This window comes from Pseudophryne corroboree, chromosome 3, assembly GCF_028390025.1.
Source record: "Pseudophryne corroboree isolate aPseCor3 chromosome 3, aPseCor3.hap2, whole genome shotgun sequence".
NCBI classification, from domain to species: domain Eukaryota; kingdom Metazoa; phylum Chordata; class Amphibia; order Anura; family Myobatrachidae; genus Pseudophryne; species Pseudophryne corroboree.
Window position 1 is genome coordinate 358392029 of NC_086446.1, and position 20522 is coordinate 358412550.

At 43.8% G+C, this 20522-nt stretch overlaps 1 long non-coding RNA gene across 1 annotated transcript in view; it reads left to right on the plus strand.

Moving 5' to 3' along the window:
• LOC135055583 (uncharacterized) overlaps positions 1 to 20522 on the plus strand; it is a 92061-nt gene that overhangs the window by 33256 nt on the left and 38283 nt on the right. Inside the window, exons 2-3 of the long non-coding RNA XR_010243778.1 lie at positions 6689 to 6881; positions 10615 to 10757. This is a non-coding gene — a long non-coding RNA (uncharacterized LOC135055583). The remainder of the gene's footprint in view (positions 1 to 6688; positions 6882 to 10614; positions 10758 to 20522) is intronic.

Consider the following 20522-nt stretch of genomic DNA (forward strand, 5'->3'; position numbering starts at 1 on the left):
AATGGTCTGTTTACCTGCTAAGCATCTTCTTGTGCCCACCTGTTTAAAACAACAGACGTAACAGGCATCCCTTTTAAAATGTGCCTGGAGCATTTTTTGGTCCAGGACAACGGAACAGAGGCAGGAAGACATCTAGCTTTTACAAGAATACTTTTCCTCTTACAGTGGCTTTACTTATAGCCTGTGCTTTTTGATGCTTTACAACCTATGCCTTAGGGAAAGAGAACAGGCAATTTAGTTGTGTATTTACATAGTATATCCTACCTGATCAGCACTCTGTTCCAGGGGATATATCTTTCTCTTTTTCACAGCATCTGGTTTAGTACATCCCAATAACAAAATCTTGTTTTTCACAAACAATATTTTGCAGAGTAAAAATTTAGGGCTAGATGTACTAAGCCTTTAAATGTGATAAAGTGGATTTAGAGCACACCTGTTTATTTCCCAACTAAAACAACACAGCAATGGCTATAATATGTTATCAAAATAATCTCTATTCAAAGTAATGTCTGTCCTAGGCTTTTTATATAACAGCAGATGGTGGATGAAAGTGTGGCATGGTAGCACAGAGGTTAGAATTGTTGCTTTCAGTATCTGGGTTTTAGACAAAGCTATTTGTTCAGTATTATTGTCTGGGATCCACACAATCTTCTCACAGTCCAAAGACGTACTGGGAGGTGATGATGGCAGTGGTGTTGTGTCTATATAGTAATTGTTTTACAATGCTCCAGTGGGACATGACTGTATTTGCCTATTTCTTTGTATGTACCGCACTCACTGCAAGATTGGTTGGTCCTATTAAATGATTATTATTATTATTATTATTATTATTATTATCATGCTGATGTATATGACATATAATCTAGGAGTTGCTATGCTATTATTAATGCCTTTTACTGCCCAGTGATATATCTTACATTATATGCTGCTACGTTTAATCATGAGTTGAATTTTGGCACTGAGACTCAAGCAAGCAATAGTTAAGTGTCAGATCCAAGGTAAACTTTCTTTCACAATTTTATCTCATCCGTGTACATTTCTTAGCAGTTTACTGTGCAAGTGTCTCCAGGACATGAGCCGACATTATGGAAATTGCTCCTATTTCAGCCCCAATTAGAACACTTTAAAATATGTTTTAAACAGAAAAAAGAATTATAGGGAACACGGTTCTGTTACATTATGAAATAGGATGTGGATCTGTGTTTAGTAATGTAGCAATAATTAATCATAATTTGTGCAGCCAGGGTGTGGTTGCAACAAGGTACATCTGCCATTCCTTTAATGCTTCATCACCTTTCCCTGTCATTCCCTCCTATTGTGATTTCAAATTGTGAAATGAAGTTTCCACGCAAGTAAAAGGAGATAATGATTATATACTTGGGTGGGGGCAACATGTTGAACAATTTAGTTTCTTGGTATGTGAATTCATAAAACGTCCCAAGAATGATGATTTATCACTATGACGGGTGAGGCTCTAAGTTATTGCAGCTTTCTATAAAACTGACAGAAAACCAGTTTCATATTTGATGAATTGATCTCCTATTCAGAGTCAGGCACCCATGAAAGCACACGAGGGTGATGATAGTAATGTGAATCAAGTCCATGACCCGTCTGGTGCTGTTTAGTGTAGAAAGCTTCAGGCACAAATATGAATATGAAATATTTTAGTTTATGTTATTCTTGACAGTCTATCTCATCAGTGTTATGTATGTATTTGTGTATATGGAGAAACAGAAGGAACTTACTGTACATGGTGACTTCTGGACTCGCATACAACTACATTTCCTATAAAATTGATCACTTGGGGATAGATTTACTAAAGTTTCTAAAAAAAAGACCATAGCAACCAAGATTTTACTGTAGCTATCATTTATCTGTTGCATTCTAGAAAATTAAAGAATCTGTTTGGTTGCTATAGGTAACAATTCACTTGACCGTTTTAGAAGCTTTAGTAAATCTACCCCTTGAAGACATAGTGGTCATTTGCAAATCAGATGTGCATTTCTAATGTCCCACAAACCTATCATGATGCTACACAAACTGTATTGGCCAGTTTTTAAAAAAAACTGTACCAGATGAGACGACATTTTGCATGTGATTTGGTTATGTGACCGATGATCGGGAGATCACACACGGTGGAAAGCCAGACAGTCGGCATGCCAACTTACAGGGACTAGTCCCACTCGTTGGTGTCCACCACACTTATAGAGTGGGAATAGAACCTGTGGCGAGCGGAGCAAGCTAGCAAGGGTCTTCGTTTACCTCCCACCCCACCCCCAGCAATCTAAACCCCCGGGATCTCTACCGCCGGTCACACATAGCCAACCCATTTTGCACAGCATATTGGATAGATAGTACGCAATCATATAGGATATCATCATGATGCACAACCAGGGGCATAGGGAGGGTGGCTCCGGTGGCGCTCAAACTCCAGGCGCTGAAAATATTAGAAGGCACAGGCCAACCATGCCTGCGCCAGCACTGGCCACCCGTCTGCCTGGCCACCCACAGCTCGCAGCTGTTAACAGCCGCCTGAGCTGCTTCATCCCTCTGCGCTCCCAAGTTCTGTGTGTGGCATCATGACAAATGATGTTAGATGGGTGGAGACGCTGCTGGAGAGGAGAAGAGAGTAAAAGAGCTGGGACTCACTGAAAAAACTGAAAAAAGGTGCATTCTGGCTGCGCAGCTGCGCCTGCCTGCCTGCTGCTATATAGTATATGTTTTGTAATATAAGTTTTATTAAATAGATATAGAAATGTAACATATATATATATATATATATATACTCCCGAGTACCGCCTCCTTCAAATTCGCTATATATATATATATATATATATATATATATAGTTCTCCAATTCAGTCAGCACTCTGGTCCTAAAAGACAGCTTCCCCCGGTGCCTGATTCCTTTAGAAATAGCTCTCCAAACGCGGTACAAACAGCACTCGCAGGGTTTAGTAGATGAAGAAAACGCTGGTACATTTAATAGTGTAACGTTTCGGAGCTGACACCAGACAGAACAAACACAGAAACAAACTTACCCCTTCTTAACTCTCCCTGATCAGCGCCGCTCACCCGCACCCGGGCGCACTTGCAGTCCAATTCCCTGTACAATGACACACTTCCTGGCCGTGACTTCCAGCTGTTGCCATAGCAGCAGCCGGCTTGCACTCCAGCCCCGGGCTTGCCATGGGGACGCGGCTGCAGGCGCCCTGTACACACAGGCGGGCAGCGCTGAAACAACAAACTAATAACATAAATATACATAATCAACACATTTAGCATATATATCCACAACAAGAATAATGTAACAGATACCTTAGTGATAGTGTACATATTAACAATGTGATGAACGTATATATATATATATATATATACTCCAGAGCATTGAAGCATACCTAATAATACAATATATATGGTATATAAAGCACATATAACGTATAGATTAAATATATACACAAAGCAAAACCAACCCCCCAGAAACCACATTAAAAAGACAACCTTACATGAAACTATTCCAATTGATTTTCTCATTTAAGCCAAGTGGAGCCATGGTGTTTAACCTGAACATCCACCTAGCTTCAGTCAGCAATAATTCTCTACCATGGTCACCCCCACGAAGGGATTCCGGGACATGATCAATTATAAAATAGCGTAATTGAGATAGCAAATGTCCCTTCATTTTAAAGTGTCTCGCTACGGGTTGATCAATACTTTTACCCGCCAGTGATAAATCAATGTTGGACCTATGGAGGGCCATCCATTCTCTAAAACTACGAGTAGTCTGTCCCATGTAGTATAAACCACAGGGACAGTAAACTACATACACCACGTGCGTGCTTTTACAGGTGAGCACGTGACGAATGTAAAACATCTTGTCAGTGTGAGGATGTTTAAAACTTTTACATGGAGACATGTATTGACAGGTGACACAATTGAAGCAGCTAACAGCCTGGTTTCTTAAAGAATACATTTGGAGGTCTAGGGATCCCTCTTCCAGAAATGTCTGTTTTTACAAGTCTATCCTTTAAGTTACGGCCCTGTCTGAATGCGGCCATGGGTCTACATTCATTGAAGCAACCCAGTTCCTTATCTGATTTTACAATCGGCCATAACGCCTTCATCACCCGGTTGATGACGGGATTTGCTACCGTAAATGTACTAACCCAGGGGATTACATTTCTGTCACTGCGACTCGATGGTTCAAGCAGTTGAGCCCTGGACATCCCTAAGACCTGTCTCTTCTGTTGCTGAAGCACTCCATGATCATAACCCCAAGCTTTGAATTTGTTAATTAACAAATCCAACTGCTCTGGAGTCTTTGAAGCGTCACTCGTGATCCTAGCCACCCTCATCATCTGAGACAATGGTAATCCTCGTTTTAGTGGAACAGGATGATGACTTCCTTCCAGGTGGAATGAGTTGCACTCAACGTCCTTAAAATGGACACCGGTCACAACCCGGCCCTCACTGACACAAACATTCACATCCAAAAAATGTGTCTCATCCCCACTGTATGAGTAAGTAAACTTGATAGTAGTATCCATCTGGTTTACCTCCAACATCAGTTGTTCAAAAGCATTGTGACCCCCATTCCACAAAATGAAAATATCATCTATGTACCGGGTATATGTAAGTATATTACAATTAATTTCCGGTCTATTTAGAAACATTTGCTCTTCTATATCAAACACGTAAACATTTGCATACGCTGGGGCCACTGCTGAACCCATTGCGCCGCCGCGGGGCTGTAAAAATTACTGACTATCATGTAGGAAATAATTGTTCAGCAATGTCAGCTCAAGAAGATGCAAAAACAGATCATGATTAAAAACAGATGCATCTAAATAATTAGCTAGAAATTGTTTCATAGACGCCAAACCCCCAGCATGGGGGATCGATGTGTATAAGCTGGTCACATCAAGACAACACATCAAAGTACCTTCTGGTACTGTATTAATCCCCATCAGTAATTTAATAAAGCCAGTAGTGTCCTTAAGGAAGGATTTTTTTAAAGGTAACAGCGGCTGTAATATAAAGTCCAGTAGTTGAGCAGTGGTTTGGAAGAGTGAATCACGAGCAGAGATTATCGGCTGAACGGGCGGATTAACAGTGTTCTTATGTAACTTGGGTAGCGTATACAAGACCGGTACCCTAGGAAACTCTTTACACAGAATTTTCTGAAGAGCTGGAGTGATGAGACCATCTTAGACTGTCCCATTCAGTAGTGTCCGCAGTTCTAACTGAAATCTTTTAGTTGGATCACAGGGGAGTTTTTTTATATACCTCTGTTTCCGCCAGTTGTCTCTCGATTTCGTGTCGGTATTCACTAATTCCTTGAATAACTATGGCTCCGCCTTTATCGGCAGGCCGAATAGTTATATCTTCATATTTGGCAAGATTTTGCAATGCCGTGGTTTCTGCTCTAGACAGATTTTTCTGGACTTTGCCTGGCGCTGATGTATATCTAGTAACGGAATCATCCAGAAGTCGATTAAATGTCTTCAATGAGGGGTTAACTGAGGGGGGGGGTCAAATGTCGACCTAGCAACTGATTTTATAAATTTCTCCACCGATGTTCCTTCAGCCATTGCAGATTTATGCTAGAAATGTTCTTTTAGGCGTAATTTACGCGCAAATTTATGGAGTTCTCTCCTCCATTCAAATTCATCGTGGAGGTTCGTCGGTACAAAGGAGAGGCCTTTTTGCAACACCCCAACTTCTATATCCGTCAGCACCCTCGTCGAGAGATTAACTATTGCAGTTTGTTCTTTGCTGCTTTCCTTGTAGTGGTTCCTTTTGTTTTGTCCACCCCTGCGGGTGGCCGTTCTTTTAAAGGTTTTGTAGACTCTGGCAGGTTCCCTAAAGGGACACCTGCCGATGTACTAGGGTCATCCGATTCTGATATACCAAAGTCGCTATCACTATGACTTACAGAAGTGTCCGTTTGATTCCAAGTACGTGATGCATCTTTATGCCATGGTCTGCGTCTGCGACCTTTCTCATTACCGCGAATTACAGTCTCTCCACCAGATAACCAACGATAGACCTTATTGTCATCATAATCATTGTCTACCGCATGTTTCTTATTCCTCTTGAATTTGAGTAGGTCGCGTTTATACTGATCGCATTTTTGATCCAATTTAGTGATCCAACTGGCATTTGCTGGATCCTCAAGTATTGATTTAGCATCTTGTTGTAATTTATCGATCTTAAGCCGGGTCAAGTCCAATTCACGATGAGACTCCTCAATTACTAGGACCATCAAGTCCAGTACACATCTATTCAAAATGCCGACCCACATTCGTACAAATTCAGGGTTGTTGCGGCCAATTGTTGGAGTGTTTCAGGAGCGGAAACCTTGCGGGATTTTCCTCTCCCGGTAATATTCTGACAGAGAAGAAGCATGTAGTAGATAATCTGTTTCTCGTCGTCTCAGCTTAAAAAACTGAAAGTAAATATCTTCCATATTTTGCATGGTATCTTTACCACCTGTGGTTTCCTGCAGCAGGATTCCTTCAATTTGCTCTGGAGTAAATCCAAATACCTCACCAGGTGGAAAGATAAAATTATTATCATATTGTTAATATGTACACTATCACTAAGGTATCTGTTACATTATTCTTGTTGTGGATATATATGCTAAATGTGTTGATTATGTATATTTATGTTATTATTTTGTTGTTTCAGCGCTGCCCACCTGTGTGTTCAGGGTGCCTGCAGCCGCGTCCCCATGGCAACCCCGGGGCTGGAGCGCAAGCCGGGTGCTGCTATGGCAACAGCTGGAAGTCACGGCCAGGAAGTGTGTCATTGTGCAGGGAATTGGACTACAGGTGCGTCCAGGTGCGGGTGAGCGGCGCTGATCAGGGAGAGTTAAGAAGGGGTAAGTTTGTTTCTGTGTTTGTTCTGTCTGGTGTCTGGAGGAAGGAGCAGCAGCTCTGAAACTTTACACTATTAAATGTACCAGCGTTTTCTTCATCTACTAATCCCTGCAAATACAGTTTGTACCGCGTTTGGAGAGCTATATATATATATATATATATATATATATATATACACACAGTGGAAATAGGCCGGCACTCCCATAAAATAAGTTTTTGGCTCTGGTGCCCACCGTAGTTAAAGGTACAGCAAAGGAAGAGATACAGCGGCAGTCGGAGTCTTAATGAAAATTAACTGTATTGCTAAAACATCCAATAGCCACCAACGTTTCGGGGACCTACCCTCCCCTTTGTCAAGGTGAGTAGACGAATGTACAGAGAAAACACTTACTGTACCTAAATAGTAACAAAGCTTACCACCTGTGTGAAAACCCAGCTGAAATCCGAGAGGAGAGCGGCGCCGGACTGGTGCAGGGAGATGACGTCAGCATAGCCGGGAAGGACGGGTCGCCATGGCAACAGTGGTGCGTGCATCCAGCTGCCTAGGCAACTACACCCGCCCCCAAGCACTCCGCTGCACGTCACTGCAAGAAAGAAACATATAAATGAAAGTAACAAATGTCACTACATTACTGAATAGAATTAAACAATACACACGTGAACGATTAATAACAGTATTGCACCTTCAGTAATACACAGTAAATGTCGATCAATATGTAGCCACTGTGTCACACTAAGGGGATTGCAGGAGCCAGGAGAAATATACAAGGGCTCCAATGGGAGAAATCCAACCTGCAGATGCAGACACAAATTTTGAGGAGTCCTTGTATACGCAAGGAGTCGTACAATAAGTCTACATGACTGCTAGGGGTGATAAAGTCAAGCTACACGCTGAGGGAGAGCAAGGGATAGGGGGATAATCCTAACAACTCAGTCATTGTTAAGGCAGCGGCATGAATAGTAAGCTGTGTGTCTATGCACAAGGAATTGTGAAAGAAATGGATGGCATAGGGGCTGCTGTGCAATTACTATTGGCTGAAGGTTAGGGTTAGGGTGCAAAATACAATGAGCTAAGGACCCCATGACAATGCTGCCGTAATAGCCGACCTATGGAGAGCCATACGCTCTCTTACACTCCTGGTGGTTTTAATGACATAGTATAGGTCACACGGATACTTGATCAGATAGACAACAAAGGTGGAAGTGCAAGTTACGATTTGGTTGATCTTCGACATCTTGTCTGAATGTGGGTGTTTGAGGGAACTGCCTGTGAGCATATGATTGCACGTTGTGCAGCCTAGGCATCTGTAACGCCCTGCTTTCTTAGTTAAGAAAGTAACTGGTTTAATTTCGGCCTTGGACATATCTGAGATGTCTGTTCGCACAAGAAAACCCTTCAAGTATCGTCCTTTTCTGTAACAAGGCATGGGTCTACTGTTGTGAAAGCACTCAATTACTTGTCAGATGAGACTAACGGCCGTAAGTCCCTGGTGACTCTTGGAAGGACTCGGCTCGCAGTGGTGTATGTACTGGTCCAGGGGATCACTTGGCTGGCGTCACTGTGTTTTGGTTGTAGTAGAGACATCTGGTCCATCCCTGTAACCTTTTTTGGGGAGGTTTCAGTAGCTTTAGATCGTAGCCTCAGGCCTCAAACTTGGTGACTACATTGTCTAATTCTCCATGTAGTTTGGAAGGATCGCTATTGATCCTGGCCACCCTCATCATCTGGGATTTGGGTAGGCCACATTGGAGTGTATTTGGTTGATCTCGCTTTATATTGTATAGTTACAATGGGTCCTACAGGTTACAGTCATGGGGTCCTTAGCTCATTGTATTTTGCTCAGCATTGTTCTAACCTTCAGCCAATAGTAATTGCACAGCAGCCCCTACGCCATCCATTTCGTTCACAATTCATTGTGCATAGACACACAGCTTACTATTCATGCCGCTGCCTTACCAATGACCGAGTTGTTAGGATTATCCCCCTATCCCTTGTTCTCCCTCAATGTGTAGCTTAACTTTATCACTCTTAGCAGTCATGTAGACTTATTGTACGACTCCTTGTGTCTGCATCTGCAGGTTGGATTTCTCCCGTTGGAGCCCTTGTATATTTCTCCCAGCTGCTGCCATCCCCTTAGTGTGACACAGTGGCTACATTTTGATCGACATTTACTATGTATTACTGCAGGTGCAATACTGTTTTTAATAATTCACGGGTGTACTGTTTAATTCTTTTCAGTGATGTAATGACATTTGTTACTTTCATTTATATGTTTCTTTCTTGCAGCAATGTGCAGCGGGGGCGGGTGTAGTTGCCCAGGCAGCTGGAAGCACGCGTCGCCGTTGTCATGGTGACCCATCCTTCCTGGACACGCTGACGTCATCTTCCTGCACCGCTGCTCTCCTCTTGGCTTCTGGCTGGGTTTTCACATAGGTGGCGGGCTGAATTACTACTTAGGTAAGTGTTTTCTCTGTACATTCATCTACTCACTTTGACCAAGGGTCGGGTTGGTCCCTGAAACATTGGTGGCTATTGGATGTTTTTTCAATAGTTAATTTTCATTAAGACTGTATCTCTTCCTTTGCTAAATATATACACATATATATTATGTTTATATATATATAACATATATGTATATATATATACACATACATAATGCAAGTGTGCGGCACTCCTGGCGACTAAGCACCTGACAAAAGTGCAAAAAATTAAAGGACATTGAAACTTGCCGCACCTATGCCATTTTAAAGTTGTCTGTTTAGTCGCCAGGAGTGTCACACACTTGATTATATATTGATTGTTTTATGTGGACATGCAGCACCATTTGACATTATACTGGGAGAGCAGAATAAGGATGTTGTTTATACAAATATACAACAGAATGGACAACAATTTAGGATTTTTTTATATATTTTTTCTTTTCAAGTGTAGCATGCCCCCATGTGTTGTCCACGCCCTCAACTCAGTACAGGGGTGGGGGGCACCGAACATACCCATGCTCCGGGCACCATGGCACCTAGCTACACCTCTGTGCACAACTCAAAGGTATTTGTAGATACAAAGATGTTCTTGTATTGATGTTGTACTGCACAGCTGTGCAACACAAAATTACCAGACATTTGAGGTATTTTAGAAGTGGCATTCAAAGAATTTTTCATAAAATGTTAACAAAGTCACATGAGCTATGCAGAAATAAGCAGGTAAACGCTAAGATAAAATAAGCCCAAATATGCAATTTAAACTAATTAATATAACAGAAGTATAGTAAAATATTTATCACTTGAAATATTAGCAGCCCCAATGTCAACCTTTGCAGAGTTAAAATAAATATTAGTAGTACTTAAATGTTGCCAGATGAGTTCTATAGTTCTCTAGTAACATACATAGGGGCAGATTTATTAAGCTCAGTGAAGTGATAAATTGGAAGGTGATAAAGCACCGGCCAGTCAGCTTCTAACTGTCATTTTTCAAACCCAGCCTGTGACATGGCATTTAGGATCTGATTGGCCGGTGCTTTATCACCTTCCACTTTATCACTTCACCGAGCTTAATAAATCTGCCCCATAGTAACATAGTAACTAAGGTTGAAAAAAGACAATTGTCCATTGAATTCAACCTATTTGTGGTCTCCTATGCAGTCTTATTATAGGACTAGTTATTTTTATGTTAGGACTAGTTATATTAACTATCATACGTGCCTATGCACCATAACCCTGAATATCTTTATCCAATAGGAATTTATCTAACCCATTCTTAAAGGTGTTGACTGAGTCCGCTGTTACTACTCTCTCAGGCTGGGAATTCCAAACACGTATTGTCCTTACTGTGAAAAAACCTTTTTGCCTCAATTTGCGGAAACTCCTCTCCTCTAACCTAAGTGAGTAACCACGTGTCCTCTGTGCTGATCCTATAGAAAACAGGTCCCTCACGAGCTCTGTGTATTGACCCCTTATATATTTGTAGATGTTGATCATGTCCCCTCTTAGTCTCCTCTTTGCCAATGTATACATGCCTAGCCTTGCAAGCCTTTCCTCGTATTCCAGCGTCTCCATGCCCTTGATTAGTTTGGTCGCCCGCCTCTGAACCTTTTCTAGCACCAGGATATCCTTTTTGTAAAATGGTGCCCAAAATTGCACACAGTATTCAAGATGTGGCTTCACTAGTGATTTATATAATGGGAGTATAATACTCTCGTCCCTTGCATCAATTCCCCGTTTTATGCATGCTAATATCTTATTAGCCTTCTTTGCTGCACTCCTACTTTGGGTACTGCTGCTTAATTTGTTATCTAAGAGAAGCCCTAAGTCTTTTTCCAGTAAAGAATCCCCTAGTATTACCCCATTTAGTATGTAGGTGTAATTTTTGGTCTTGCCCCCACAGTGCATTACCTTACACTTGTCTGTGTTGACTCTCATTCTCCATTTTGCTGCCCATGCTTCCAGTTTAGTTAAGTCGTTCTGAAGAGACTCAGCATCCCCCTCTGTATTTATAACCTCACACAATTTGGTATCGTCTGCGAAAATTGACACCATGCTCTCTAGACCTATGGTTAGGTCGTTGATGAAAATGTTGAACAAAAGTGGTCCAAGTACAGACCCTTGTGGCACACACTTAGTACTTTAGTCCAATTTGAAAATGATCCATTGACCACAATGCGCTGCTCTCTATTATCTAACCAAATACTGACCCAAGTGCATATTGTGCTCCCTAGCCCTATTTCTTGCAGCTTATAGATAACACGCATGTGTGGTACAGGGATCGGTATGAAATACCTCCAATCATAATCCCGACACCAATTGACCGATGGTCAAAATCCCGACAAGGTCAAAATCTCGACATGGACAAAATACCGACATTTAAAATACCGACAAGGTCAAAATACCGACATGCAAAATGCCGACAGGTCAAAATACCGACATGTGGTTTTTGTGTGTGTGTATGTCGACATAAGTCAACATGGACACCATATAAAGTGTACCGCGTTCGCTCGCCATGGTTCGGGCACGGTGCCTCGCTGCGCACGGCACACTATTATATTCCCCCTCCAGGTCCACTGGGATGGTAAAGTATGAACAAGTCGGTTTCAATGAAAAAAATCATGAAAAACTCATGTCGGTATTTTGACCTGTCTGCATTTTACATGTTGGTATTTTGACCTTGTCGGTATTTTAAATGTCGGTATTTTGTCCATGTCGGAATTTTGACCTTGTCGGGATTTTGGCCATCGGTCAATTGGTGTCGGGATTTTGAACATCAGGATTTTGATTGGAGGTAAATTGACTGCATCCCGTGGTACAGTGTCGAAAGCTTTGGCAAAGTCTAAAAAAGATTACATCCACCTCCTTACCCTGATCAAGGTTCGCACTTACTGTTTCATAAAAGCCAAGTAAGTTGGTTTGACATGATCTGTCCTTCACAAATCCATGTTGGTTCCTTTTAATTACCTTATTTGCTTCAAGGAACTTTTGAATACTGTCCCTTAGAAGTAAGACTAACTGGTCTATAATTACCTTGTTCAGCTTTGCTCCCCTTTTTGAATATCGGCACTACCTCCGCTATATGCCAGTCTTTGGGAAGTTAGTTTAGTGTGCAACTCCATAAGAACTCTCGGGTGAATTCCATCTGGACCAGGTGACTTATTAATCTTTAACTTTTTTAATCGGTCACAGACTACCTCCTCACATAAATAAGCATTTAGCAGTGGGACATTATCTTTGATGAGATTTTGTGTTAGACCCAGCATTTGGTCCTCTCTTGTAAATACCGTTGAAAAAAACTTGTTTAGTTTGTTTGCTATGTCATTATCATTTTTGATTAAGACTCCCCTCTCGTCCTTTAAAGGGCCTATACTCTCCTTCTTTAGTCTCTTGCTGTTGATGTACTGAAAAAAAATGTTGGGATTCGCTTTGCTTTCCTTTGCTACTAGTTTTTCAGTTTCTACTTTAGCCGCTCTTATTCCTTTTTTGCATATTTTGTTACAGTCCTTATAGTGCTAGAATGACTCCGCATCCCCCTCAGATTTGTATTTTTTAAATGCTCGTCTTTTTTTGTCCATTAATTCCTTTATATTTTTGTTAAACCACATTGGTTTGGGATTTTTATTCCTTTTTTTGCTGCTGGTAGGAATAAATTTACGAGTACAGGTTGAGTATCCCATATCCAAATATTCCGAAATACGGAATATTCCGAAATATGGAATTTTTTGAGTGAGAGTAAGATAGTGAAACCTTTGTTTTATGATGGCTCAATGTACACAAACTTTGTTTAATACACTAAATTATAAAAAATATTGTATTAAATGACCTTCAGGCTGTGTGTATAAGGTGTATATGAAACATAAATGAATTGTGTGAATGTACACACACTTTGTTTAATGCACAAAGTTATTAAAAATATTGGCTAAAATGACCTTCAGGCTGTGTGTATAAGGTGTATATGAAACATAAATGCATTCTGTGCTTAGACTTGGGTCCCATCACCATGATATCTCATTATGGTATGCAATTATTCCAAAATAATCCAATATCCAAAATACTTCTGGTCCCAAGCATTTTGGATAAGGGATACTCAACCTGTATTATTAATTAGCTTTGATTTTAATACATCCCATTTCTCTGTAGTATTTTTTCCTTGAAACAGAATTTCCCATTAAATGTCCCTTAACGCTTCCTTCATCATGTCAAAGTTGGCTCTGCTAAACTTTAGAGTCCTAGTTGAGCCAGTATAGGACTGCTTATGAAAACTGATATTGAATGTGACCATATTGTGGTCGCTGTTACCTATGGGCTCTCCTACTTCAATATTTGATACCAATTCCCCATTATTAGTTAATACCAGTTCTAAGATTGCATTGTACCTAGTTGGTTCCTCGATTAATTGAACTAAGTAATTATCATTTAGCGTGTTTAAAAACATATTGCCCCTAGCAGTATCACATGAATTGATTTTCCAGTTTATCTCGGGATAGTTAAAGTCTATCATCACTACTATGTCTCTTACTCCTGCTGCTCTTTCAATATGATTCAGTAACAATTTCTCGTCAGACACATTAATACCAGGCGGCCTATAGCATATCCCCAATAATAACTTCTTTATTCCTTTACCCCTGCATGCAATTTCTACCCATAACGTCTCAATAGTATTTACAGTCCCTTCTTGAATATCTTCCAATATAACAAGTTTTAGAAATGGCTTTACGTAAAGACATACCCCTCCACCCCGTTTATTTAGTCTGTCTCTCCTGTACAGCGCGAAACCCTCTAGATTGACTGTCCAAATCGTGAGATTCGTCCCACCACATTTCAGTAATGCCTATAATATCATATTCCTTGCTTGTTGAGAGGATTTCTAGTTCCCCTTTTTTACCTGTAAGGCTTCTAGCATTTACGTACATACAATTGAGATATGTATTTCCCCTTATGGTAGGGCAGGCATGTCCAAACTGCGGCCCTCCAGCTGTTGAGAAACTACACATCCCAACATGCCCCGACACAGCTTTTACATTCTCTGACAGCAAAACTGTGTCAGGGCATGCTGTGATATGTAGTTTCGCAACAGCAGGAGGGCCGCAGTTTGGACATGCCTGTGGTAGGGACATCATAATTCTTATGCAGCAAAGATGATCCATAATCGTCATTGGTTACTGTTATTCTAAAACCCTTTTTAGTTCCCATGTTACCAGGGGTGTATTTAGGGGTCCAAGCGCCCCAGGCAAAGTAAAGGACTGGTGCCCCCCTCCCCCCATATTTGAAATAGGGAAGGCACATGTGCCTAAAAAAGGGGCATGGCCACTCAATAGTACCCCAATTCAAATTACACCACAGTAGTGTGCATGGGCGTAGCAACCATAGATTCAGGGGATGCGACTGCTATGGGGCCCGAGTTGTCTCTGGGGCCCGAGCCTTCCCCTGCACCTACTGTAGTTACTGAGTGAGCCCCGGCGCTGGCATCTTTTACCTTTAGGTGTGCTGCTGCACTGCAGCCACACCTGCCAGATCCGCCTCTCCTGAGTATTAATACTGGGAGGAGGCGTGGCTGAATCTGCAGGGACATCCCTGGACCACGGCCATGCCCCCTCCCAGCGTCTGTGAGGAGACACGAGGTGGAGCCGGGCTGGCCAGGAGAGCGGATGAGGTGGCAGTGCAGCCCTAATGGTGAGTGCTGCGGGGAAGGGGTTTCTATGGAGTATTCCATGGGGGGGTTGGGTGCACGCGTGGCGGCAGCAGGGGGCGGGCCTGTTCCGCGGCATGGAAATATGCTATGGGGCCCCGTCTGGCAAAGCTACGCCCCTGGTAGTGTGCCTTACTCACATTACACAGCACAGTAACATACATTATTCACGTTATGCTACACAGTAGTACCCCTTATGCACATTATGCCATACAGTAGTGCCTATATATATATATATATATATATGGGAAGGCATGCACACTCCTGGGAATGTGGACATGGCCTCACAATTTTATATTATGATATCAAACTATAAATATATAATCACACCCCGACACATGCACACACACACAATTAGCAGCCTTACACACAATACCCACAATAGTTCTCCTTACACATAATGTCCCCAGTATAATGTCAGATGCACATAATATCCCCTAGTATAGTGCCAGTTACACATAATGACCCCAGTAGTGCAGTGCCAGATACATATAATGCCCCCTCAGTGCCAGACACTCGTATACCCCACAGTGCCGGACACTCAAATGCCCCCACAGTGCCAGACACATGTATACCCCCACAGTGCCAGACACACGCATGCCCCCACAGGGCAGGATACACATATGCCCCCACAGTGCCAGATACACATATGCCCCCACAGTGTCAGATACACGTATGCCCCCACAGTGCCAGACACACGTATGCCCCCATGTTGATTTTACTATTAAAAGCAGCACTTTTTATTAAAGGCTGCATGCTGTGATCATTACTGGGCATCCCTGCTGGTGAGGAACTACACGGGGTGGAGGGATAGCTGCTGCCTCTAAAAGTGAATCTACCTACTGCCCGTGGGTGGCACCTCTTGATGGCGCCCCTCCTTGGCTGGCGCCCCGGGCGAGTGCCATCCTGGCCAATAGGAAGATACACCCCTGCATGTTACTACCCTTGCTGTCTGCTCTATTCCTCCCCCCTACTCCTCCCCTGTTTTGTTCACTAACACCACCCCTGCTATTCTTACTGAATGACCTGTGATTTCTTGCTAAACCCTCCCCCCAGGCACCTAGTTTAAAATCTCCTCCAACCTTCTAACCATCCTTCCCCCCAGCACCGCTGCCCCCTTCTCATTCAGGTGCAATCCATCATGACAAAAAAGATGGCGCCTGACTGAGAAGTCCACCCAGTGTTCCAGTAACACAAACCCTTCTTTCCTGCACCAATCCCTAAGCTACACATTAAACTCCCTAATCTCCCTCTGTCTCCCTGGGCTAGAGCGTGCCATGGGTAATCATTCAGAGAATATTACCTTAGATATCCTTGCCTTAAGTTTCTTGCCTATTTCGCTATAGTCTTTCTTAAGGACATCCCACCTTCCACTAACTTTGTCGTTGGTGCCAACGTGCACCAAGACCGCTGGATCCTTCCCAGCCCCTCCCAACAATCTATCTACCCAGTCCGCGATGTGCCACACCCGAGCACCCGGGAGACAACATACCTACGGCAATCACGGCCCCGGTAGCAGATTGCCCTATCTGTCTTCCTAATACCTGTAATGGAATCCCCTACCACCACAATCTGACTAGGTACCTTACTAACTTTTATCCCAACTGCGCCAGAGGGACCACTCCTCTGGTTGCTAGATGGAACAGTCTCCTCCAGCACCGTCATTTCCTCACTATCATCCTCCGATTCCTCGTCCAGTCATGCAAATTTATTTGGGTTTGATAGTTCAGAGTTGTCGAGCCTCCCTCTCTTTTTCTTCCTTCTAACTGTGACCCAGCTAACTGCCTGGTCATCCTCATCTACCAGTGACCCCTCCCTCAACTCCTCCATCTAAACTTCGCTCGAGATTGTGAATCTCCCTTAGTCGTGTAACGGTTTGCTCTAGACACTCACAACCAAAGGATGATCTTGTCTCAGGAGAAAGTCCTGAAGCTTCAGGACAGGATTAGTTGCTTCCTTTCTCGTCCGCAAGTGTCGATACATTCGGCGATGCAGGTGCTGGGCCTCATGGTGTCAGCATTCGACATGGTGGAGTATGCTCAATTCCATTCTCGCCCCCTCCGGAGGCTGATTCTAGCCAAGTGGGACGGCCTGCCTCACCTGATCAGGTCTCAAATGATCTAATTGACTCCAGAGATCCGTCTGTCGCTGCTCTGGTGGCTCCAGGACCGACAATTATGCAGGGGCCGTCCCTTCTGGATATCCAACTGGGTCCTGTTGACGATAGATGCCAGTCTAAGAGGTTGGGGCGCAGTGCTGGAGCAACACTCCCTTCAGGGTTGGTGGACCAAGGAATCCCTCCTCTCGATCAACATTCTGGAATTGCAGGCGGTCTTCAATGCGTTGAACCTGGCCCAGCATTTAATTCAGAACCATCCTGTTCAAGTACAGTCGGACAACGCCACCACAGTGGCTTACATAAATCATCAAGGTGGCACTCGAAGCCGTTTGGCAATGAAGGAAGTCTCACAGATTCTACATTGGGCAGAACGCCATCTACCTGCCATATCGGCAATCTTCATTCCGGGAGTCCTGAATTGGGAAGCGGACTTTCTCAGTCATCAGGACGTACATGCCGGCGAGTGGGGCCTCCATCCAGAAGTGTTTCAACTCCTAGTGGAAAAGTGGGGCCTTCCAGACGTAGATCTGATGGCATCTCGACACAATCACAAGGTTCCGGTCTTCGGAGCAAGGACTAGGGAGCCTCAAGCAGCATTCGTGGATGCGCTGGCAGTGCCGTGGAGGTTTCGGCTGCCGTACGTGTTCCCTACGGTGTCACTCCTGCCTAGGATAATTTGGAAGTTCAAGCAAGAAAAAGGAATTCTGCTTCTCATAGCTCCAGCGTGGCCCAGACGGCACTGGTTATCAGACCTGCAAGGCCTATCATCAGAGCGTCCAATTCTACTTCCACAATGCCCAGACCTCCTCGTTCAGGGCCCCTGTGTCTACCAGGACCTTGCCCGGCTGTCTTTGACGGCGTGGCTCTTGAAGGTTCTGTCTTAAGGCATAAAGGGTTTTCTGAGGCGGTCATTCAAATTATGTTGCGGGCCCGGAAACCGGCTTCGGCTCGTATTTACTATAGGGTCTGGCATTCTTACTTTGTTTGGTGCGCATCTAACGATTATGATGCTTCCAAGTTTAGTATAGCCAAGTTCTTGGCTTTTCTTCAGCAGGGCCTGGACTTAGGCCTCCGTCTGGCCTCCCTCAAGGTTCATATTTCTGCCTTGTCGGTGTGGTTTCAGAGAAAAATTGCGACCTTACCTGATGTGCATACCTTTACTCAGGGTGTGTTGCGTATCCAACCTCCCTATGTCCCGCCTGTGGCTCCTTGGGACTTGTCGGTGGTTTTGGAGGCGTTACAAGAGTCTCCATTTGAACGTCTTGGTTCAGCTGATCTTGAGTGGCTTTCCCTTAAGGTGGTGTTTCTGCTGGCTATTGCTTCAGCTAGAAGAGTGTCAAATTTGGGTGCCTTGTCCAGTAGTTCCCCATATCTGATTTTCACCGTGACCAGGCGGTTCTTAGGACTCGTTCCGGATATTTACCTAAGGTGGTCATTCCACCTTAACCAGGAGATTGTGGTTCCGGCACTTGTTTCTCCTGATCTGTCTACCAAAGAGAAGTCTTTGGATGTGGTACGGGCTCTCCATATCTATGTGAAGAGAACTGCTTCCATTAAGAAATCTGATTCTCTCTTTGTACTGTTTGGATTTCACAAAAGGGGCTGGCCTGCTCACAAGCAGACTTTGGCCATATGGATTAGAATGGTGATTGCACATGCTTATGTGAGGGCTGGTCTGTCGGCTCCTGCTCACATTATGGCCCATTTTACTCGGTCTGTTGGACCTTCTTGGGCGGCCCGCCATGGTGCGACCCTTGAACAATTGTGCAAGGCGGCTACGTGGTCCTCAGTGAACACGTTCATAAGGTTCTTTGCCTTCGATACTGCCGCTTTCCAGGATGCTTCCTTTGGACGCCGGGTTCTTGTGCCCACTACAGTGCATCCCCTCCCATAAGGAACTGCTTTAGGACATCCCCAATGTCTATCCTTGTGTAGCCCCCGCAGCAGAAAACGAGATTTATGGTAAGAACTTACCTTTGTTAAATCTTTCTGCGAGGTACACTGGGCTCCACAAGGCGCCCACCCTGACGCACTTAGCTTCTTTGGGTTGGTATGGCATTAGCCGCTGACACTTCTCCTGTCGTGAGAGTGTGGTGTATGTGGCTACTAACCGTTGTCGTCTCTTTTCCTGCTACTGCATTGGGCTGGTTAACTAAAAACTGAGCTCCTGTGCAGGGTGCGGGGTTATAGAGGAGGCAGCGCTGTGCATTCTGGGAACAGTCAAAGCTTTGAGCCTGTTGTTGCCTCGGATCAAGATCCTACTCTAGACCCCAATGTCTATCCTTGTGGAGCCCAGTGTACCCCACAGAAAGAGATTTCCCCACTGGCAGCGTCACTGGGCAGTACCTAGTATGCTCACACACAAAATAGAACAAAAACAAAGACAGAAACAAAGGCAGCCCTATACCCTCAAAACTGCCCCACACACACACACACACACACACACACACACACACACACACACACACACACACACACACACACACACACTAGAGATGAGCGGGTTCGGTTTCTCTGAATCCGAACCCGCCAGAACTTCATGTTTTTTTTCACGGGTCCGAGCGACTCGGATCTTCCCGCCTTGCTCGGTTAACCCGAGCGCGCCCGAACGTCATCATGACGCTGTCGGATTCTCGCGAGGCTCGGATTCTATCGCGAGACTCGGATTCTATATAAGGAGCCGCGCGTCGCCGCCATTTTCACACGTGCATTGAGATTGATAGGGAGAGGACGTGGCTGGCGTCCTCTCCGTTTAGAATTAGAATAGATTAGAGAGACACTTGATTTACTAATTTTGGGGAGCATTAGGAGTACTCAGTAGTGTACAGTGCAGAGTTTTGCTGATAGTGACCAGTGACCACCACTTTTATTTATAATCCGTTCTCTGCCTGAAAAAAGCGATACACAGCACACAGTGACTCAGTCACATACCATATCTGTGTGCACTGCTCAGGCTCAGGCCAGTGTGCTGCATCATCTATTATCTATATATAATATTATATATATCTGTCTGACTGCTCAGCTCACACAGCTTATAATTGTGGGGGAGACTGGGGAGCACTACTGCAGTGCCAGTTATAGGTTATAGCAGGAGCCAGGAGTACATAATATAATCCGTTCTCTGCCTGAAAAAAGCGATACACAGCACACAGTGACTCAGTCACATACCATATCTGTGTGCACTGCTCAGGCTCAGGCCAGTGTGCTGCATCATCTATTATCTATATATAATATTATATATATCTGTCTGACTGCTCAGCTCACACAGCTTATAATTGTGGGGGAGACTGGGGAGCACTACTGCAGTGCCAGTTATAGGTTATAGCAGGAGCCAGGAGTACATAATATAATCCG